At 38.0% G+C, this 24,604-nt stretch overlaps 1 long non-coding RNA gene across 2 annotated transcripts in view; it reads right to left on the bottom strand.

Annotated features, from left to right (window-relative positions):
• LOC122240392 overlaps positions 1 to 23,444 on the bottom strand; it is a 28,729-nt gene extending 5,285 nt beyond the window's left edge. Inside the window, exons 1-5 of one of the 2 annotated variants that reach the window (XR_006220070.1) lie at positions 23,197 to 23,444; positions 18,474 to 18,609; positions 14,449 to 14,542; positions 12,252 to 12,330; positions 10,189 to 10,558 (exon numbers count right to left, since the gene is read on the bottom strand). This is a non-coding gene — a long non-coding RNA (uncharacterized LOC122240392). Of the gene's footprint in view, positions 1 to 10,188; positions 10,559 to 12,251; positions 12,331 to 14,448; positions 14,543 to 18,473; positions 18,610 to 23,196 lie in introns of those variants that run through there. The other variant, XR_006220071.1, reaches the window with a different exon arrangement.
• Positions 23,445 to 24,604: the final 1,160 nt, after the last annotated feature.

A 24,604-nucleotide genomic window follows, 5' to 3' on the forward strand; every position in this document is an offset into this window, starting at 1 on the left:
TATGTCCATGGTATAGGAACTGAGCAGTGGGTGGAGGCTGGAAGAATGTTGAAAAGCATGATAAAGCATGAACAGATTATCAGTAGAAATATGAAAATGAGGACATTAACATTGAGAACTCAGAAGGAAATGAGGAACATGTTATTGGAAACTAGAGGAAAGGGAATCCTAGTTGCAGACAACTTAGTAAAATTACCTCCTGCCGTTATGTTGAAAGCAGAACTTGTAAATGATGAATTTGGTTATACAGTTACGGAGATTTCCAAGCAAAGTGTTGAAGGTGACTACTGGTTTATTCTTGCTACGTAAGAGTAAAATTCAAGAAAAGAGAGACAGTTTAGGGAAGAACTATTAAACAAAAAGGGATCAGGACTTGATAATTTTGAAAATCTTCATCCTCCCCAGATGGTAAAAATATTAACACTAGGAAATGGATTCTGAACACTATCAGGAAAGCTTGTTCTAGGGATGCCTGGGTGGCTCAGTTGGTTAAGCATCCAGGTTTCAGTTCAGGTCATGATCTCATGGTTTCATGGGTTCAAGCCCCATGTCAGGCTGCATGCAGGCAGTGGGGAGCCTGCTTGGGATTCTCTCTCTCTCTCTCTCTCTCTCTCTCTCTCTCTCTCTCTCTCCCCCTCCCCCTCCCTCCCTCCCTCCCTCCCTCTGTCTCTGTCTACTCCTCCCCTATTCACACTGTCTCTGTCTCTCTCAAATAAATAAACTTAAAAAAAAAAAAAAAAAAAAGCTTACTCTAGAGAAAATTCCCAGGGAATAAGTCCACAACCTTTTGTTAAAACCTGAAAGAGATCAAAGGACAAGGTCTTTAATCACACAAAGGGCTTTTTCAGTAGAAGGGTGTGCCTCACATCTTCTCAATCAAACCTCTTGGCCTCTAAGAAGTTTAAAGATGCTATTTCTCAGCCCTAGGCTCTCAGCAGGAGCCAAAGATAGAGATGAGGTTATTTTGAAACAAACTATAGCTTGTGTGGTCTTTGTCTAATGGAGTAAACCTCACTGAAATACATGAAGACCCATCAAGTTCTTGAGGAACTTATTTCAGCAAAAACAATGCCAGTTTGGAATGAGAAAGACAGAATTATAAAACAAAAGGAGGCTGCCAGACCCCCCCAAATTTTACTGGCAGGAAATAGGCTGATAAACCTACTCATGTGTAAACATGCTACCTTCCATAAAAAAGGAAAGATGACTCAGAGGGCTGAACCCAGAGGGCAGAATCCAGAGCCATGGAGGATTATCCCAAAGACAAAGAACCTAATCAAGGAATTCCCAACATTTACCTAGTTGTATTTCAAAATGTTATGGACCAAGGACTTCTTTTTACCTTTCATTTCCCCCCTTTTTGAACTGTAATGTTTATAACTATTATACTAAATCTGTGCCAGCATTGAATGTTGGGTATGTTGGAGGCAGATAACTTGTTTCTTTTAGTTTCTCAAGTCCATAAATGAAGAGTAATTGTACTCAGGAACTATCTTTTTCTGAGTCCACTCAAAACTGGCAGCCTTCCAAGTGACAAGTGTTGCTGTATATGATGGTTTCCTGTGTCTTTTTCCTAGTGGTAAGATGCTTCTCCCTCATTTTCCTTTCTGATCTCCCACTACTACCTTCTATTTGCTGAAACTAACTAGTGACCAGTTGGCAAACGGATACTGGGAAATATGGTTTAACCTGGTCATATCCTGTGATTCAGAGTGTAGAGCAAGGGAGAGCCTGGGAATGATGAATCTGAGAGAAAATAGGCCAGTGACCACCACAGAGTCTGCACTTAGAGTGCTTTTTACACCTGGAAATTTGCTACAACTCAACCCTAATTTGGTCTGTTCTCATGAAAGATTAGACCCTCTTTCCCATTTCTATCCTGTTTTTGTCAGTGTCTTTTTGCCTGTTAGGTCAACATTTACTTTTTCCTTTATTGACTTATTTCCTAATTGACAAATTCCTATTGACAATTTCCTAATTGACAGGACCATTGCCTACTATCAAGACAAATAATTAGATCATTTTTCCTTTTCATTACTGAATTTCCCCAATAGCAATGATATAACCTTCCATTTTATAATGGAACCTTCCCTTCCACATAAACTATATTTTCCATTTTCCTAGTGCTTCATCTCTTTCACTGTACTTTAGCCATGTACAAACCATTTAAACCATCTACAAACCATTTAAACAGATGCTCATTCATCAAATTGAAGCAATCCCCAAGGTCTAATCCAACTTATATCAAGGAAACTCTTGCATACAGGAAACTAAATTTAGGGTTGTTTATGAAATCTCATTCCTAAAGCCCTGTAAACATTATCCAATCTCTTCTTGGGTCTCCTCCCCACCACCAAGATCATAAAACTGAAGCTTCTTTTCATTTTCTATATCTATCCCATATTTCACCAGTTTCTCCTCCTCTAAAGCAAAATAAGCACCCCAGTTTCTTGCAGCCCACATTCTCCACTTGCATCCTAGTGGATGATATAGATTATGAGCTTAGACCACGTGATTACCTAACAATGGTGAAGATAATTGTCATTTTCTTAACTAGGAAGGGTATGATTCGTAAGAACAGACCTAGGAGTTCTATTAATCTAGTAGTATTGCCAGTCTGTCCTTGAGAGGCTACGTTGAGGTGAGGATATCAGAACTGTGACAAAATAAAGCTAAAGTTTGGAATAGACATCAATAAACCAGGGGATGCAGGTAATCCTAACTTCATCTGACCTTAGATTCTCTTCTACTTTGGCCCAAGACAGATTTGAACAATTTCTGAACCAAAACACACAGCCACTTCAACAGGGGAGCTATCCATTCCTTAACCTCTGTTTCCTAACAGTCCTAAGAAGGCTGCCCTGGGCAGCTGTCAAGAGCAGCAGTTCTTAAATGTTTAATGTTAAAAAATTATGGAAAATTCCAAAGAGCTTTTGTTTATATGGATTAAATTTGTTGATATTTATTGTGTTAGAAATTATAGCAGGATTTTTAAAAAATTAATTCATTCCTGGGGCACCTGGGTGGCTCAGTTGGTTAAGCATCTGACTCTTGGTTTTGGCTCAGGTCATGATCTCACAGTTCATGGGTTCAAGCCCCAGATCAGGCTCTGCACTGGTAGCACAGAGCCTATTTTGGATTCTCTATTGCCCTCTGTCTTTGCCTCTCCCTCCCCCCAACTTCAAAATAGATAAATAAAACTTTAAAAAGAAATTGATCGATTTCTGGGGTGCCTAGGTAGTTCATTCAGTTAGGTGTCTGGCTCTTGATCTCAGCTCAGGTCTTGATCTCAGGGTCATGAGTTCAGGCCCTGCGTTGTCTGCGCTGGGTGTGTGAAGCCTACTTAAAAATTTTTTTTGATTCCTTTAAAGATTACAATACCCATTATATTTTAACATAAATAACATTTTTTTATTAAATGTATTTTCCAGAATAATTTAGTGAGTACTATTGGTTTTACATTTTTGCAAATCCCTTTAATGGCTGGCTTTATAGAGGACAGCTCAGTTCTTTTTTTAATTTTAATTAAAGTATAATTGATATACAATATTAGTTTCATGTATACAATACAGTGTTTGACAATTATGTACATTACAAAATCCTCACCACAATCAGTTTAGTTGCTGTCTTTCACCATACAAAGTTATTACAATAACTTTGTATTGATGATATTGATGATATTCCCTGTGCTGTACTTTCCATTTCTGTGACTTATAACTGGAAATTTGTACCTGTTTTTTTTTTTTTTTTTAATTTTTCAATATTTATTTTTGAGAGAGAGCGATAGAGCATGAGTGGAGAAGGGGGAGAGAGAGACACACACAGAAATCCAAAACAGGCTCCAGGCTCTGAGCCATCAGCACAGAGCCCAATGCAGGATCAAACTCATGAGCTGTGAGGTCATGACCTGAGCCAAAGTTGGACACTCAACCAATTGAGCCACGCAGGCCCCCTGGCAGTTTGTACCTCTTAGTTCTCTTCCACTATTTCACTTATGCCATAATCCCTTCCCCTCTGGCAACCCCCAGTTGTTCTTTGCATTATATGAGTCTCTTTCTGTTTGTTTGTTTTGTTTTTTAGATTTCACATGTAAGTAAAATCGTGTAATACTTGTCTTTCTCTGTCTGACTTATTTTACTCAGCATAAAACCCTCTATGTCCATCTATGTTGTTGTGAATGGCAAGATTTCATTCTTTCTTGTGGCTGAGTAGTAATCCATAATCAATTGTGTATGTTTTTTTTTTTTAACGTTTATTTATTTTTGAGAGGCAGAGACAGATAGAGACAGCACAAGTTGGGGAGGGGCAGAGAGAGAGGGAGACAAAGAATTTGAAGCAGGCTCCAGGCTCTGAGCTGTCAGCATAGAGCCTGACACGGGGCTCGAACCCTGAGCCATGAGATCATGACCTCAGCTGAAGTCAGCCACTTAACCGATAAGCCACCCAGGTGCCCCCATTGTGTATGTTTATCACATCTTCTTTATCCATTCATCTATCTGTGGACACTTAGGTTCCTTGCACATCTTGACTATTGTAAATAGTGCTGTAATATGCATAGAGCTGCATGTATCTTTTTGAATTAGTCTTTTTGTTTCTTCAACTAAATACCCAGAAGTGGAATTACTGGGTTGTATGATATTTCTGTTTTTAATTTTTTGAGGTAATTCTGTACTGTTTCCATAGTGGTTGCACCATTTACAGTCCCACAAACAGACTGGTGTGAGGTAATACCTCACTGTGTTTTATTTGTTTGTTTTTATTTTAGAGAGAGAGAACACGGGGGAGTTGGGGAGAGGGGCAGAGGATGAGAGAGAGAATCTTTTTTTTTTTTATATATATATTTTTAACTTTTATTTATTTTTGAGACAGAGAGAGACAGAGCATGAACGGGGGAGGGTCAGAGAGAGCGAAACACAGAATCTGAAACAGGCTCCAGGCTCTGAGCTGTCAGCACAGAGCCTGACGCGGGGCTCGAACTCACGGACCGTGAGATCATGACCTGAGCCGAAGTCGGCTGCTTAACCGACTGAGCCACCCAGGCGCCCCTGAGAGAGAGAATCTTAAGCAAACTCCATGACCAGCATGGAGCCTGACTCAGGGCTCAATTCCACAGCCACAAGATCATGACCTGAGCCGAAATCAAGAGTCAGACACTCAACTGACTGAGCCACTCAGACACCCCCCTCACTGTAGTTTTGATTTTCAATTCCCTGATTATTAGTGATGTTGAGCATCTTTTCATGTGTCTGTTGGCTTCCTGCATGTCTTCTTTGTAAGAATGTCTATGCAAATCCTCTGCCCATTTTTAAAATTGGATTATTTGCTTTTATGTGTGTGTTGAGTTGTATGAGTGTGTGTTGAGAATGTATTTTGGATATTAACCTCCTATTGAGTATATCATTTGCAAATATATTGTCTTTCAGTAGGTTGCCTTTTCATTTTGTTTATCATTTCCCTCACTGTGCAAAAAAAAAAAAAAAAAAAAGTTTTAATTTGATGTAGTCCCAATTTTTAATTTTTGCTTTTATTTCCCTTACTTGAGGGGACAGATCTGGAAAAATAGTGCTAAGGCCAGTGTCTAATAGTTTACTGTCTATGTTTTCCTTGAGGAGTTTTATGGTATCAGGTCTTACATTTAGGTCTTTAATCCATTTTGAATTTATTTTCATGTTCAGCATAAAAAAGTGGTCCCATTTCATTCTTTTGCATGTATCTGTTCATTTTTCACAACACTATTTATTGAAGATACTGTCTTTTCCCCGTTGTATATTCTTGTCACATTTGGCATAAATTAATTGACAATATAAGCATGTGTTTATTTCTAGGCTTTCTGTTCTCTTGATCTATGTGTCTATTTTTGTACCAATACCATACTGTTTTTATTACTATAGCTTTGTTATATAGTTTGAAATCTGGGATTGTGATACCTTCAGCTTTGCTCTTTCTTTCTCAAGATTGCTTTGGCAATTCAATGTCTTCTTTGCACAGTTCCATATAAACTTTAGGATTACTTCTTTTAGTTCTGTGAAAAAATATTATTGGTATTTTGATGAAGATAGCATTGAATCTGTTGATTGTTTTGGGTAAGTATGGACGTTTTAACAGTATTAATTATTCCAGTCAATGAGCATATCTTTTCATTTGTTTGTCATTTTTCAATTTTTTTCATCAATGTTTTATAGTTTTCAGAGTGCAGATCTTTCACCTTCTTAGTTACATTTATTCCTAGGTATATTATTCTTTTTGGTGTAATTATAAACGGGATTATTTTCTTTATTTCTTTTTCTATTAGTGTATAGAAATTCAACAGACTTCTGTATAATTGATTTTGTATCCTGCAACTTTCCTGAATTTATTTATTAGTTCTAATAGTCTTTTGGTGGAGTCTTTAGGGTTTTCTACATACTGTATCATGTCATCTGCAAATAATGACAGTTTGACTTTCCCCTAATAGTTTGGATGCTTTTTGTTTCTTTTTGTTGTTTGATTTTTGTGGCTAGGACTTCCAGTACTATGTTCAGTAAAAGCAATGAGAGTAGACATCCTTGTCTTATTCCTATCTTAGAGAAAACACTTCCAGCCTTTCACCATTGAGTGTGATGTTAGCTATGGGTTTGTCATATATGGCTTTTATTATGTTGAGGTATGTTCCCTCTAAACCCATTTTGTGAAAGTTTTTATCATGAATGTTGAATGTTGTCAGATGTTTTTTCTGCATTTATTACAATGATCATATGATTTTTATCCTTCATTTTGTTAATGTGATGTATCACATTGATTGGTTTGCTGATATTGAGTCATCCTTGCATACACTGGACATCCTGAATGATTCTTTCAATGTATTTTTTTTCGGTTTTAATTTTAATTCCAGTTAGTTAACACGCTAATGTATTTTTATTTTTTTATTTTTATTTTTTTTACATTTATTTATTTTTGAAAGACAGAGTGAGACAGAGTGCAAGTGGAGGAGGGGCAGAGAGAGAAGGAGACACAGAATCTGAAGCAGGCTCCAGGCTCTGAGCAAGCATTCAGCACAGAGCCTGATGCAGGGCTCGAACCCACGAACCGTGAAATCATGACCTGAGCCGAAGTCGGACGCTTAACCGACTGAGCCACCCAGGCGCCCCCACTAATATATTTTTAAATTCAGTTTGATAATATTTTGAGGATTTTTGCATCTATGTTCATCAGGAATATTGGTTTGTAATTTTGTTTTTTTGTACTTTGGTTCTGGTAGAATGAATTTGGAAGCAGGCCTTCCTCTTCTATTTTTTAGAATAGTTTGAGAAGAATATTAATTTTTTTTTTAATTTATTTTCAGTGTTTATTTATTTTTGAGAGAGGGAGAGCACAAGCAGGGAAGGGGCAGAGAGAGGCTCTGAGCACAGAACCCAACTCAGGGCTTGAACGCACGAACTGTGAGATCATGACCTGAGCCAAAGTTGGACGCTTAACTGACTGAGCCACCCAGGTGCCCCTGATATGGCCTTCTCTTTATGACTTTACCTGTGGAAGGTCCATTCTGCTAGTCTTCAGGTCGTTTTCACAATGAGTTGCATTACATGTAGTTGTTGCCTTGGTGTGTGTCCATGGGAGGAGGTGAGCTCAATCTTCCTTCTGTTGGTGAATCTTCCCCTGCCTGTTGGTGAATTCTACTTTCTGAAAATCTAAAATCATTCTTGTTCAGTACATTATGATTGTTACTATTTAAACAAGAGAGTACTATTAACATCAGCGAACGTTTTACTTCCAAAATGAGGCTACCTTCTGAGCGGGGTTGCCACAGAGCAAATACAGGACAACTCAATTCTTATATCTGCTTCTATATTTAATCTGTTCTGATATGTTGTTTTAGTTGAATTAAATTTAGAGAATCCAGTCTCATACACATATGTAATTGGAGAAGGAAGGAGAATTTTAATAGTTTTTTTAAAAAGATAATTGTGAATATTCTTCTTTGATATCACACCTCCAAAACCCTACAAGTGATAGTTTCTTAAAAATTAGTAGCAATGTGGAATCTGAAGCTGTATGGATGGACATTTGTATACTGTAACATTAAAATCCACTGATGTATAATGGGGTATCTTGAACTTTGAATGGAACTATGCATTATTTTGTAACATCATGCATTGGTCATTTGGAAAATAGTGGTTCACTGAGGTATACATATCTTCCAAATTCTGATACATCTCATTTTGAATTATCAAAAACTCACATTTATTACCATCGTCACTGATCTCATCAGAAAAGTCCTTAAGAATTAGGAAATTGTCAGGGTGCCTAGGTGGCTCAGTCGGTTGGGTGTCCGACTTCAGCTCAGGTCATGATCTCACGGTCCATGAGTTTGAGCCCCGTGCCAAGGTCTGTGCTAACAGCTTGGAGCCTGGAGCCTGCTTCCGATTCTGTGTCTCCCTCTCTCTCTGCCCCTCCCCGCTCATGCTCTGTCTCTCTCTCTCTGTCAAAAATAAATAAACATTAAACAAAAATTTTAAAAATAATAATAATAAATAAATAAAAGAATTAGGAAATTGTCAAACTCATGGATGGATACAAGTCTCCCAAAATTCTGAGTTTCTCTTGAAAGCTCAAATTTTATCTTTAACAACAAATGCCGCAGTTTGTTTTCATTGAAGTGACAGACTTCACTAAGTTTTGAGACAATATCTGCCAAATACCCAAGTCTGAATAGCTGTAGTTTGTCTGTCATTCTTTCAAGTAAAAATGGTGTTCCATATAAAAAAAATGGCTTGTTCAACTCACAACCGAATCACATAAATCCTCATCCTCAGGACAACCATTGTGCCTAGGTATGCAGCAGGAATGCTGTGTGCATTTTGTATCATAGAATTTTTAAAAGACATGGAATTAGTAGTTCATGTGAAATAAAATGAGTAATTATTGCTATTTTATCAAGCATATTATTAAATGAAACTTTTTTTTTTCTTTGTGAGTATATAGCAGTGAAGAATGCAATGGCTATCAGTATAGGCTGGTATCACTGCGATGATTTCTGTTAAGGCACCAGCAATTTTACCACCATTGCCTTCGTATTATAGTACAAATGTCAACACAGTTTGAAAGGCAAGTAATGTCTTAGTATTATTTTGTAAATAGTTTTGACCCTGCGGTTACTTGAAAGGTTTTCAGGGACTTCATGTCGTCCACAGACCACATTTTGAGAACTGCTGGCCATAAGCGAACCTAACTTGTAAGTGTGGTAGCAATCCATTTTCACATAATTTGCATTTATGCACAACTTTTCACACTCTCAGACCAGTCTATGCTATTATAACCAATACTGGCCTAACTGCTCTCACCAACTTACTGGTAATCATGACCCATCATAGTCTATTCTGGCTCTAGCTCAGTCCCCCATTTCTAACCCTCTGTTCTTCTTGCCAAAATAAAGACTCCTGGCCTCTATTTTTGTCTAACTAGTCAAACCCCCACACTAATTTTCTAATGATTTCATTTTAATTCTTAATCTTGTTGCCAGGAACAAACCTAATCCTTCAGGGTAGAATTTTATTTCATTGTATGTGTTTAATGAATTAAAGAAATTCATCGATTTTAAAATGAATTTTCTGTAAATCTATTTCACTTGCTAGAGAGATGGCATTTGGTTTGGCCTTAAAGAGTGACATGAGTTGGACAGGTGAAATGAGATTGTAGGTTTTTCAAAGTATGAGAAACAATAATAGTTGTATGAAGGTAAAAAGGCACAGGGACTTCTTGGGAAGAGGCAAGATGGATGCAAATAATAGAGTAATTAAAGATAAGGTCAGAAAGGTAGTAAGGGGTCATCTTGTGGAAGGTGTTGAAAGCCTAGAGTTTGGTAAGCAATGAGGAGCCACCAGAGGTGTTTCAGCAGAGGCAGAGGTAATGGGGTAAAACAGGTTCAATGATAGAAGCATTATTTGCTTAAGATTTATTTGGGAATTAGAGATGAAAAGAATTTGATGGCGAAAAGGGACTTGAGGCAAGAAAACAGGGTTGGAGGCCTGAACTAGGATGGTGACCCTAGAAGGGGAAATAGGTAGAAATAGAGTTTGAAAATACTGTGGGAACTATGATCAGTTAAGTGGTGGTGAGGGAGAAATGGTTGTGAAAAAAATGATTAGAGCTTCAAGCACGAGTTACTGGGAAATGTTTGATGTTATTCACAGGAATCAGGAAGTCAGAAAGAGGAACGGTTTGTGTGAGGCAAAATGGTGTGTTCAGTTCTCTACCTATTAGGCAAATAAGTAGCATACTCAAGGGGGAACTAATTTTGTAGCACTTACAAGAACTGGAACCTAACACATATTAGAAGATTGTGGTTATTAGGCATATAAGTGGCTATCCTCAAGGGGAAACTAATTTTATAGCACTTACAAGAACTGAAAGGTAATAGATAGTAGGATGTTAGAAAATGGTGGTGAGAGCTGGACTGGCTTTATATTGTCTCTTTACAATATAAACACAAAGGGGAAGATGCACTCAGTATTTTAATTCTCTGTAGAGTTTCTTTGTAGACATCTGTAGCTTTTCTGTGCTCCATATATCACAAAGTCATCTGTAATAAAGTGATACATGTTTATTGAATGATTTGTATGTGTTCTTTATTATGCTAAATTGTGTCAGTTGATCCTCACAACCACACTTAGATATTTTTAACTGGATTTTCATAAGAGAAATCAAGGTGCAAAGAGGCTCAGTAACTTTCTCAAGGGCAAACGAGAATGACATTTAAAACCAGGTTCTGTACAGTTTCAAAGCTCTTGTTTCTTCTACTCTATATGGCTAAAGTATTTACTTGCCCTTGTGCTTTTTCCTTTTCACAAAATGAAAAGGAAGTAGTACCTTTTAGCATGGAGTATTGGTTTTTACTATCTGATTGTATCCAGAGATTCATGTAATTCCTGCTTAGGACATCTATCTTAAGAAAGGCTTGTACTCAGGGACTCTTTTTTTTCTTACAGTTTTATTGAGATATATTTGACATAACATCACTGTATAAGTTTAAGGTTATAGCATAAAAATTATGTTATTAATTTATTACTGCAATAAGTTTAGTTAGCATCCATCATCTTATATACATAAAATAAAAGGAGAAAGTAAAAAAAAAAATTTTTTCCCTTGGTGATAAGAACTCTTTGAACAATTTTCCCATCTATCATACAGCCATGTTGACTATAGTCAGCATGCTGTGTGTCACGTCCCTAGTACTAATTTATCTTATAACTGGACCATCTTCCTTCAATTCCCCTCTCGTTACTCCCTGCCTCTGGTAACCACAAATATGATCTTTTTTTTTATGTGTTTGATTTTTTAAAAAGATTCTGCATGTAAGTGAGGTCTTTCAGTATTTGTCTTTTTTAAAAAATATTTTTAATGTTTGTTTATTTTGGAGAGAGAGAGACAGAGACAGAGTGAGAGCAGGGAAGGGGCTGAGAGAGAGACAGGATACATAGCAGGCTCCAGCTCTGAGCTGTCAGCACAGAGCCCGATGCAGGGCTTGAACTCATGAACCATGAGATCGTGACCAGAGCCGAAGTTGGATGCTTAACCAACTGAGCCACTCAGGCTCCCTTACAGTGTTTGTCTTAATCTGTCTGACTAATTTCCCATAACATAATGTCCTCAAGGTCCACCCATGTTGTCCCAAATGGCAGGATTCCCTCATTTTTATGGCTAAATACAATTCTGTTGTATATAGATACCACAGTTTCTTTATCCATTCATCTACTGATGGACACTTAGGTTGTTTCCATATCTTGGCTATTGCAAACAATGCTATGATGAACATAGGGGTACAGATATCCTTTTGAGTTAGTGTTTTTGTTTCTTTCGATAAATATTCCCAGAAGTGAAATTGCTCGATCAAATGGTATTTCTATTTTTAATTTTTTGAGAAATCTCCATACTGTTTTTCATAGTGGTTGTACCAGTTTACAGTCTCACCAACAGAGCACAAGGTTTCCCCTTTTCCCACATCCTTGCCAGCATTTGTTATCTCTTGTTTTTTTGGTGATAGCTATTCTAACAAGCTTGAGGAGAGATCTCATTGTGGTTTTCATTTGCATTTCCTTAATGATTAATGCTGTTGAACATCTTTTCATGTACTTGTTGGCCTTTCATGTATCTTCTTTAGAAAAATGTCTATTTAGATTTTTTGCCCACTTTTAATTGGATTATTATAATTATGGCTTTTACTCCCTGTTATCCCTAGGGTTGAATGGGTAGCATTTTGTATTGCAAAAACATACCAGTTGTTTAATTTGACAGTTTTCAAAGAAAGTCTCATGGAAAGTCTTAGACATGAGGTGGAGATCAGGTTCCTTCAGTCTGTGAAAAGAAAAGGGAAGGAAAGCACAATGGTTTGAGTAACTCAGGGGAACCACAGATCTCAAGTTCTCTAAAGGAGAGTAGGAGGGGGTACCTGGGTGGCTCAGTAGGTTAAGTGTGCAACTTTGGCTCAGGTCATGATCTCCCGGTTTGTGAGTTAGAACCCTACATCAGGCTCCCTGCTGTCAGCATAGAGCCCACTTTGGATCCTCTATCCCCCTCTCTTTCTGCCTTTTCCCCATTCACATTCTCTCTCCCTCTCTCCCTCCTTTTCTCCCTCTCTCTTCCCCTCTCTCTCTCTCCCTCCCTCCTTTCCTCTCCCCCTCCCCCTCCCTCTCAAAAATAAACATTAAAAAAAAAAAAAGTAGGAAGAGTTACTCCAAGAACATTGTAGGTGAATTGTTTTTTCCTCAACTAGTGTCTGACATGAGGAAACTAAGAAAATTTCCTTATTACACTAAATTCAGACCCTGCAAAATCAGAATCCTGTATATCATGAGATGGTTAAATTAGGCCTCCTAATTGCTTTTATATAATCACCTATAAAAGACAAAATGGCATTCTGATAAGCCAGAATACCTGCAAAACAAATTTAAATGTATCTGCATTGGATCCAGTATCTATGTATCATACCTAATATCTATATTCTTTTAGTTCATTCAATCAATATGTATAAATTCCCTACTATATGCCAGCACTGAGGATACAGTGTTTATAAGACAGATATGATCCCTGAACTAATGGAACTTGCAGTCTCCTGGGGGAAAATAGGCATTAAATTAACAATGCATTCACTTTTACCTGCATAACAAATATCTTTTGAGGTTTTATGCTAGGTGTAGGAGATACCAAATTGCTGTCCTCAAGAAAGTGAAAGTTGAAGCTACTTGGTGGGAATGCATTACATTGGTAAAACTTTTCTAATTACTACTTTAAAAAAATTTTTTTAAGATTTTATTTTTAAGCAATTTCTACACCCAACAGAGGGCTCGAACTCACACCTCTAAGATCAAGAGTTGCACACTGAGCCAGCCAGGCACCCCTCTAATTGTTATTTTTAATGACCAGTAATGCTGGACATCTCCATTGCCTCATAACATGATCCAACTCAAATACCCTTTCTGTTCAAATCCCCATCTCAATCCATTTGCACCTATTATGAAATACTATCACTTGTTACCACTGAAGGCTAATCGAAAGACCCTATGAATTCTTCCACTGAACAGAATTTGTTTGCCATATTGAACCTCAGCTGACATGAAACAGGCCTATTCATTTCTGTTTCAGAAAGCAGAAAGCTGCTTTTTCTTTGATCTGAGGGTTTATGGAATTCACAAGGTCTGAAAGTCCCATTTTAGAAAATGGCATGGTAGAGAACCTGAACATAAAGACCCTGGTCCAATAGCTTTATGTGTAGGAGTTGTCCTTATGTGTTAACAAGAGATTGGATTGTAAGAAATGAATTCCCTCACATTTATGGTTTAAAACGCCTCTTTAAGGCAATGTCACCTGAGGCAAAGGTAAGCTGATCACAAGTGCTCTCAGAAAGTATCAGAGGGACTGTTTCTGAGTCATCAGACAAATAAGAACTTATATCCTTTGAGTTCACCCCTCTAAAAGGAAGGTCTCAAAGCATATAGAGCATTTAGGTTTCTGGTCCCAATTTTGGAGCTATGTAGTTAACCATCACTCCTATTAGCTGACGATCATCAGTACAAGGAATCCAAATGCCAGGACTGGTAAAGACTACAACAATTTGAGATCTGTTACCTTTATGCAATAATTTTAATAATGAATAACCTTTTAAAAGTTCACTCTGGTCTCCTCCAACTAAAAGAAAAATATAAAACTCAAATAGTATTTCCTAAAAAATTCCATAGTGTTCCAAAATTTGGAAATGTGTATTTAAGTAGAAACTTAAAGTTTTGAACCGCTTCATGGAATGCTTTTTTTTTTTAATTGGTAGACTCAAGGGAGAACAGAGGTATGTATAGTATGCTGCTAAACTGATTTTCTGAAATAAAAGCAAAAACAAAAAAAACAACAACTCTGATTTCAAGTATCTCCTGATTTCTGTAGCAAAAATACCCCCACCATGGCCAGTTTCAAGTTACCAACCTGAAATCACTGAACTTAGAGTTGGGAAGAGATGTGCACAGTCAGCTCTCATGAGCCTATGGAAGCCAGCTCCCCAGCACCCACTGACTGTGATCTGGGGGAAAGATAAATATTAATTTATTTTTTGTTAAAGAGCCAAAAGGCTACATTTTTTTCCAAGGTAGTTCTTAGAAAATCCAGTTTTTGGAATTATACGTGTGTTTGGTTTTAATATTTTATCAAACTAAGGATTCCTCTTATAAATCTTTCCAGTACTGTATACTTTGATGTGATTTAGGTTTAAATGTTTTCCCTAATGAGAAATACAAAGATGTAAATGTTTGTTAGCAAGACAGTGATATTAGAAAGACTTATGTTGGTCAACTTGGCAGTAATGTTTCTATTCCATTGGATGAGAAAAATTTACATCTAAATTTGTATTTATTTATGTCCACCAGATGGCAGACATTTCACGGCAACCTTACAAATAAGGCACATCTTCATTTCTACAAGACTGAACAATAATTTTTGAAGATTCTAAATGAAATTGAAAGCACTTTGATTAAACAACAAATGTAGGAGCACATTTGCAAACTGGATTGTTCTCTTATTTTCCCCACTCCAGCCCACACCTCTCTTTGGGTTCCAGAGGGCATTATCTGAGTGTTCTTTTCTGATATTTTCATTATGGAAACATCTAAATTTGAACATGGCTGAAACTGAACTTTGAATCTTTCCTTCCCCTCCACTTCTCTTTTAGCTTTTTCTTCCAGCTGCTCATTTCAGAAACCCTTGATAATTTCACATTTCCTGCTTTCTATATTGAAGTCATCATCAATCCTACTGATTTTTTTGTTTATTTATTTATTCTGAGAGAGACAGAGACAGAGACAGAGACAGAGAGAGGAAATCCCAAGCAGGGCTCCACACTGTCAGCCCAGAGCCCAGCACTGGGCTTGAACTCACAAACCATGAGATCATGACCTGAGCTGAAGAAATCCAGAGCCAAACACTTAACCAATTGAACCACCCAGGTGCCCCAATCCTACTGATTTTTGTCTTATCATCTTTCCTTGGGATGATTGCCATAGCCCTCCCATGGCATCGCCTTTCTATTCTTCACACAACAGAAACAGCATAGTTTTAAAAATGTAAATCAGGGGCGCCCTGCCTTGGTGGCTCAGTTGGTGAAGCTTCTGACTTCGGCTCAGGTCACCATCTCACGGTTCCTGTGGTTCATGCAGTTCATGAGGTCAAGCCCCATGTCGGGCTCTGGGCTGACAGCTCAGAGCCTAGAGCCTCCTTTGGATTCTGTCTTTCCCTCTCTCTCTCTCTCTGCCCCTCCCCTGTTTGCAGTCTCTCTCTCTCTCTCTCTCTCTCTCTCTCTCTCTCTCTCTCTCTGTCTCTCAGAAATAAACATTTAAGAAATTGTAAATCAGAACATGATATTCTTTTTAAATCCTTCAGCGACTTCCATGAACTTGAAAAAAAATTTTTTCTTTCACTGTTGACTGTTTTTTCCTTTAAGGTTATTTAGCATTGGCTTCCTACATATTAAAACAGAGTCTCAGAATGAACTAGTAAATGTGAGCAGATAAAAGGAAAAGCAATAAACTGCAGTAATTCCATTGGATGCAGCTACTTGGTTCTGTAGTGTAGCACAGTTTCTGTCAACAGAAAATAAGTTGTTACTTTAGTGTCCTTAGAGTCATAATCTACATCCTACCTAAGACAGGAAAATTATTTGCTTGTTTACCTCAGAGAGGTTAAAGGCACATCTTAGGATCTTATTTTGAAGGTATGAAGGTCTCTTGAGAGAAATTGTGAAGAGAACTTTAGGATGATGGTTAGATCTGAAGACAATAATACTAAGTGCTTTTACTAGAAAATGTTAAGAAAAAGCTGCCTCAGTTTCTTAGTAGAATTCTTCACTGTTCTAATTATCAATAGCTGTGTGTAATAAACCACCTCAACTCAGTTGCCCAGAACAATAGTCTATTTGTTTATTATTATTATCATCATCACTCATGGCTTTGGAGGCTAACTAGACTCAGTTAAGCCCAGGCTCTTGTGGCTGCAGTCAGACTGTGGCTGGAGCCAGAGTCATCTTGAGGCTTCTGCACCCACATGTGTACAGGAGATGTGGGCTGTTGGCTGGGACCTCAGCAAGGGCTTTTGGCTAGAACATGTATACATGTCCTTTCTCTGTGGCTTGGGCTTCTTCAAAATAATTGATCAGTGTGGGAGTATAAAGATCTACTCTTTTTGGCCCACCTTGGGCAGTGCAGAAGGACCATTCTAGCTCTAGAGTTCCCTGTAGCATCAGGTCAGCCTGTCATTGGGACCACATCACAGCAGCATCAACTTCTTCCTCTGTCTACTCTTGCTTCCTTGCCTTCCCTTCCACAGTTGCATATCCCAAGGCATCCCTTAATGAACATCATACACATTAACTTAGTCTTAGAGTTGGCTCCTGGGGTCCCAGCTTACGACAACATGGAAACTGTAAATTCAGTAGGGAAAGCTAGCTAGTGAGAGCCAAATGAGCTTTAACCATATGAGGCCAGTCAGTATTGGTGCCAGAATTTCCATTTGGGGACATTGGGAACAGCATTTGCTTTCGTGTATGTGTGTTTGAAGATATTAGGATGGGGGAGGGGAACTCACTTTGGGAGCTTATTTTGAAGTTGCTTGTATATAAGTACACTATGACTTCATTGTATATTTATTTGTCAGGTTTGTCTGGGCAGCTGATAGAGATAAAGGGATGAGAATAAAAGTCCCTGCATACATATACACGTCCCCTTACTCCACCCTTACCACTCTTAGGATGACCATCTAAAAGGTTGGCTGAAAGAGTTGTGCCATTCTCCAGAAAGTCTTGTAAAGAACCGAGGCACTTAGCATTGTTGGTGGTGTTTTGTAGCCCAAGATGAACAAGAGAATGATGGTGGGGGCAGAACCAGAGATTGCAGTGGCAGAGCTGATGGAGGGCACATGAACCAGTACATTCACTGCCTAAACTAAGATTGTCCTGTAGGAAAATTCACTTGATGACTTTAAGAAGCTTGTTGGAGTCTGTTTGGGAATCAACCACACTCAGAATTTCAAAACTCATTATCTCCCAAATATTAACATAGTTTACTCCTTTTATTTCCTTTAGATTCTTGTCAAGTATCACCTCAAAGAGGCTTCCTTGACCATTCACTCTATTTAAACTAGAACCTCTTGCACTCTTTCCCTTCATACTGTTTTTATTTTCCTTTATATTTCTTATCACCACCTGACATAATTTTATGTATTTACTTGTTTATTAACTGTCTCTCCCACTAGATGTAATCTCTGAAAGGGAAAGGAATTTGTCTGTTTTGTTGGTCACTGTATGCCAAGCACCAGACAATAGCAAAAACATAATAGATATTTGTCAATTGAATAAATGGGCATTTTCTTGAGTAATCAAAATTTTCTTCAATTCTTTATATTCCAAATTCTCCCACAGATGGAAAGCATAGGCAACACCAGCTTTTTACTGAGTGGTTCCTAAATAGTGCTTATCTCATATCTATTTTTATGAAATTAGAAAAATAGATTATTATGATAAAATAGAAGAAAATAGATCATCTGATAAAAGTCAAACATCCATACTCAGACTTTGGTAAATTGAACAATATCTTTTACTCCCCAAGTTTTCTTCCTTGTTTCTCTTCATAAGACAAGGTAAGACCATTGCTTCTCAGTGCTTATGAGCTTAAAAAGACACCTCTAACTTTTTAATGGATAGTTCATGTGAATCAGAATTGCATATTAGCATATAAACTTGTTTCTTGCAAATAAATCAGTTGAAATGGAAACACTAGTTTATTTGAGTGAGCTTGTTATTACTGCTCTGAAAACACCATCACAAATAGGCAATGATAATAGCTTGAAATGTACTGATACAGAGTTTATTATATTTCCAATGTAATAGGGTTACTTAACCTATGAAATGTATAAAGGCAATCACCTGGAATGGAATCGTTTTGCAAGAATGAGGGACATACACTCACCCTGGGGATCAAGATGGGCCAGTGAGACTCCTTCCCTGGGGATTTGGAATTAGGCCTGAGGATTTCAGCTGTCTTGAACTCTGGAAAAGGAGTTGTTGATGGTGGGTATTTTCTGTCCTGTGGCCTAGAGAGACAGCTAGTGTGCAGGAAGAGAGAAGAATGAAGACTTGGAGGGGAAGCAGAGACCTAGGGTAGAGAGCCTCTTTTGATTTCCCATTGGTGCTTGAGGCCCTGGTCCTGCATCTCTGCCATTTTCCCTTTCTATGTAGCTCAGCTGGGTCTCTATCAGTTGCCGCCAGAAGTTCTAACAAACTTAAAGTTTTTCCCTTTTCCTGCTAAGTATCCCTGGAATTTTTCAGAAAAACAAAGAAGGGGAGAAGTGTTCTTTCTTTTATTATAGAGAAGCAGACATTGTTCAGCAGTATAAAGGTATTTCTGATAAAAGGTTGAATCTAGAATGTTCAGAAAAGTATCAGTCTAATTTTCCTGTTCAGTTTGGGGACACTCATAAAAACATAATACCTAACTGTTTTCTGTTGTTATAAAACTCTCTTTGAAAGGTATTTATACAAAGGAGTCTTTTAAAGGCAGCCAGACCTGAGAGGTTGAAAAGTTCTCTACAACCTGCAACAGTCTGCAGGTCTAACTGGTTATCTTAATAATTTGCTTCCCCAGTAATTATTTTAAAAATGACATCTCTGGGGGCGCCTGGGTGGCTCAGTCAGTTAAGCATCCAACTTCGGCTCAGGTCATGATCTCACAGTTCATGAGTTTGAGCCCCACATCTGGCTCTGTGCTGACAGCTCAGAGCCTGGAACCTGCTTCTGATTCTGTGTCTCCCTCTCTCTCTGCCCTTCCCCCACCTGTGCTCTGTCTCTCTATCTCTCAAAAATGAATAAACATTAAAAAAAATGTTAGTGACCTCTCTACTTTTTAAAAGGTAATTAAATATTTATGAGGTTCTTTGTTAAGAAGAGTTTTAGCATGTCTTTTTCCCCTATGCACAAATGAATAACACATCTTTGACTCTTGGTTTCCTTATTCAAATAGGTGAGAGCTTTGTCTCATTAACTGGGACCAGTCAAGGTTGCAACTACTCCCCATTTCAAACTTACCTTAATTGTTATCACCTTAATTGTTATCACTCAGTTTATTTTCATTAAATAAATGAAATGAAATAAATTTTCATACTTTCCATCCCTAGTACTGGGGAAAGTATTTTAATGCCATGGATCTTTATTTCCTATTATTTCCCAAAGAATATTAAAAGACAGGGGTTTTCATATCTGTATTATAAACTAGCTGCTTATCAGGGTCTTAGGAGGCTGAGTATGAGTGCTACTTGAAGAAAAAATAATTTGATTTTCATAGTCTCTTAGAAAAGCATAAAACTCTGCAAAATCATTTTATCAGGAAAGCAAACTGGCTTTTGTGTACAAAGCCAAATATTTATCTTATCTCGTGTGCTTGAATGGTGTCTCCTGGATTTTAGAGATCTGCTTGGTTCCAGAATTGTTTGTTTTGTACATAGCCTAGGCCTGAGTAACACAAAGGAAGGAAGGGAGCTACGTTGCTGGTGAATTGAGGCTTTGTATCTTTGGTGAAACCAGTCAAAGGTATCCCTTAAATGGAGGTTGCCTACAGTTTCTCAAATGCAGGTGTTGTTTTTATTTTTGCCATATCTACCCAAAGAATAGATTTTGTCTTCTCCTTTATTACTCTTGATCAATACTGGGTCATCTGCCTGTTTTATCTTAGCCATGCAATTAAAGCACAAAACTTTTGTACTATATTTGAGGAAATCTTGGTACACATATTATATACAAAAAGGTAATCTGATTCAGAATCTAATTTCTTCATTTTCTTCCAGTCAATATAGAGAACTCTCTTACTTTTCTTGATTTCTTACAAAGTGAGATTTCTTTCCTTCATTATTTTTCTAGGTTAACTTTTAGATTCAGAATGAAGTTCATTTTATGGCAGCTTATAACATCCTGTATGTTTATATTTTTTAAGTCTCTTACTCATTGAAGCTTATTCTTAACAGGTCCCTCTTTCTCTGGGGCGGGTAGGCTCTGGGCAATTCCCTTGATTTTTTCTTTCTTTAAAAGGAATATCCCAATTGTTGGAATTTTAAAGCCACCTAACTAGTGGGTGGAGAAGCCATAATTCAAAACCAGGCAGTCTTTCTAGAGCCTGGAATCTTAGTCACTACAGTACCTCTACTAAAGAATGGACATGGGATGGGCATGAGACAGAGGACTGAGGCTAGGAGAGAGGTTCCAGTGCAGTTATTCTCCACACCTCAGGGATCCTCTTGAGAGTAGGCGGGGTAATTTAAAAGGCCAGTTTTAAAAAGACAAAACCAAAGTCAGGGTGGGTATAATTTTTGTCTCATCACTGTCTTGTAATAAGACTGTCTTGTAGTAAGTATTAATTGTGGAAAATACTATGATAGCAATTCCAAATCTTCATACTTTCTTCACGTAGACTTTCGGGTCCATATGAAAATAGAATTCTTAGATAATCTTTTTTTTGTTTAAGTTCCCAAAGTAGAGCGTGCAGATTGGTACCCTCCTCCCCGACTGGGCACATATCCATGAGTGCTTGTGTACACTCACCACCCCCCACCCCTGCCACATACACAAACAAATCCATTCTCTATATGACATGTGCTGTAATTAGCTCTCTAAAAACTACCGAAGTGCAGACTTCTCTCGTTTTTACTTCTTTCCCTCCCAGGTATTCCCAGTCCTTGTTTATTTCTTCCAGTAATATTAACTTACTTGCTCTCGTCACAGTGCTTTGTAATAAACCACCTCCAGCTTAGTGGAGTAAAACAACAACAGTCATTTTATTATGGTTTCTGTGAGTCAGGCTCAGGGACTCTCATGCTAGTGACATCAGACAGTGACAAGCTTTAACAGTATTAGGGGCACTTTAGGGCTATAAAACCAGAGTGTTCCAGCCAAAAAGACAGAAACTGCATCACCTTTAATGACCTAGCCTTGGAAGTCATATGGTGTCACTTCCACCATATCCTTTTGACTATAAGCAAGTCATAAGCCTGCCCAGATCGGCTATCCCATTGCTCTCTGCCACTCCATTGCTAATAAGGTCATGATGGAATCCTAGGTCCAAAAGGAACCTCAACAAGTGACTTAGTCCAATCCTCCATTTCATACAAAGGTTAATTACTCTCTGAAAAAAAAGTTCTGTTGTTTACATTGACTTTCTCTTCAAATTTCAATCATTTTATTTATTTGTTTATTTTTAAATTTTTTTTAACGTTTTATTTATTTTTGAGACAGAGAGAGACAGAGCATGAACGGGGGAGGGGCAGAGAGAGAGGGAGACACAGAATCAGAAGCAGGCTCCAGGCTCTGAGCCATCAGCCCAGAGCCTGACATGGGGCTCGAACTCATGGACCGCGAGATCGTGACCTGAGCCGAAGTCAGCCGCTTAACCGACTGAGCCACCCAGGCGCCCCTCAATCATTTTATTTAAATGTGATCTCTAACAAATTTTGCACTTCGTTTAATTTTAATGATCATATGTGTTTTTGCAGAACTACTAAAAAATCTCAATAATACAGTAATAATTACTTTCAAGGAGTTGACAGTTTAGATGAAACAGGGTAACCGTATACACAGGAGAAGGACAAGCCCAGGCCCATACTGTAAATAAGAGCTCAAGGAAAGGACAGTTTAGGAAATAGAAATGCCTACTTACAGACCACATGAGGGTGGGGTTCTCATGATGAGATTAGTGTTTGTGCTCCTCTCTCTCTCCCCTAACTCCCCAACCCCCATATGAAGACACAGCAAGAAGGAACCATCCACAAACCGTGGAATGTACCAACCTTGATCTTGGAATCCCCTGATTCCAGAACTGTGAGAAATAAATGTCTGTTGTTTAAGCCACCAGTCTACAGTATTTTACTGGCATGAATTGACCGACACCAAGGAAATTGAATATTTGGATTTAAAAATGTAGTTTCCCATAGGAAAAGTTGATTTAAATAACGATTCATTTCTGAGGTGATGTCATTAACTGAATCCATAATGTAGTTGAATATTCAATATTTCATAATAAAAACAGTTACAATATTGATTTTTAAATAAAATGGGTCAGGGGCACCTGGATAGTTCAGTGGGTTAAACACCTGACTCTTGATTTTGGCTCAGGTCATGATCCCAGGGTCCTGTGATCTGGTCCCATGCCGGGCTCTTCACTGAGTGTGAAGCCTGCTTAAGAGTCTCTCTCTCTGCCCCTCCCCCACTCACACATGCATGCACGCACACTCTCTATCAAAATACATAAAACATTTTTTAAAAGTCAAACAGGTAAATAAAGCGTTTGTCTATGAAGCAAGTACCCTGGGTTCAGTCCTTTGTTCTGCTCTTCTCTGTCTGTGTGAATCCGACCAAATCATTTTATCTCTCTGGCCTTCAATTTCTTCACTTGTAAAATGAAAGGGTAAGAAAGGCTGTGGAAAAAGTACATTAAAAAAAAATTCCTTCCCATTCCATACTTACTAAAAGGAACTGAAAGAAGCCAATTAGAGAAGGGAACTTTGTCCACGCTGAAACTAAGAAATGCCCTAACCACATACTACAAACTCTGAAGAACATGACCCACGAGCTAGCTGAGAAGCCAGGCTATGGTGCAGTGTTCTCTTGCTCCTGCACATATGTAAACCATGTAGAGAAGATTGAAGTACCTCTAATTCTATTCAGTTTAGAAGAATGAGGGCTTCAAAGGATAGAATGTGGCCTTCAGGAAAAACAGCAAACTCCTGCTTTGAGTCATTTCCCTGATAAAGGTCTCCAGGAGACAATGGCATGTCCAGAAGTTCTATTTAGGATGGATGGGAGGCTGAAGTGTGGTTAGAAGGGGAGCCCTAAAGCTGATTTTGCAAAGCACTTTATATTAGACTGAGGAACTGTCAAAGGTCAATATTAAAGAATTGGGGAGAGGACATCCCTGAAATTATGGGACCAGCAATTCCTAGGTCCCTTTCAGCTCTGCCATTGCCAAAAACAATAGGATATGAGAAGAAAGCCTTCAATAAAGGAGATACTTATTTTTTCTTCTTAGAAACTACTTAGAGAGCGGTAGTGGGAAATAATGCTGAAACCCTAAGCTCAGAACAGCTGACAACTTTGCCATCCTTTGTGCCACTCTTGGCGTCCCTAGTGTAACAAGAGGAGTGGGGAATTGGGGCCGTGGAAGCCTAGCAGTTAATCCATCTCATGGTTAACTCCTGTCTAATGGAAGGACAGGAGAGTTGTGCAGGTTTTGGCGTTGGTCAAGAAAATAATTATAACTGGTATTAGCAAAGAGTGAAGCCAAGTTCTAGCCCTGACAGGATTGCCTCTTTGGCAAATGATTTGAGCAACAGCGTAGCTATTGTTCTTTTTCCGGCTACAGCTGTGGCTGTAGTAGATGGAGCTGGATACCACCTTATTACTCAAGACACCCAGCTAAATCTTCAGTTACACCCGAGGAAACCACAGATCTTGGCTGCAAACTAAGATGAAAAGCTACTAGAAGATCCAAATCTTCATTTGAATATTGAGGAATTAAAGAGTTTATGGTGAAGCGTGTAGAACTCTACAGCTCTTTCATAAATTGCCACTGGCAGCCTCTGGATATACTTCACTCTAAAATCCCAGATGAGACCTCAGAGAAGCAAGATGTTCATTAAGCTACCCAACTATCATATTAACTGTTAATTGTATCTTGTTTTTGTTATATATATGTGTATACATATATATGTGTGTATATATATATATACACATATATATATATACACATATATATGTATACACATATATATATACGTACAGACTATGTATGTGTGTATATATATATGTATGTACATATATATATATATATATATATATATATATATATATATATATATAGTATTTTTCCAGGAATGTACTGGCTTCTGTTTATAAATACAAACTTCCAGGATTTAAATGTCATTGACATAATAGAATGTAATGTAAATAAACCAATAGATAAACCAATAGCACAACAACAAAGAAGTGAGACCTGCCAGAGGCATGGCATGCCTAATAATTGAAGGAGCCCATCCTAGCTACCAGCATAGGCCTTCCTTT

This window comes from Panthera tigris, chromosome B4 (genome assembly GCF_018350195.1).
Source record: "Panthera tigris isolate Pti1 chromosome B4, P.tigris_Pti1_mat1.1, whole genome shotgun sequence".
Classification (NCBI taxonomy): Eukaryota; Metazoa; Chordata; class Mammalia; order Carnivora; family Felidae; genus Panthera; species Panthera tigris.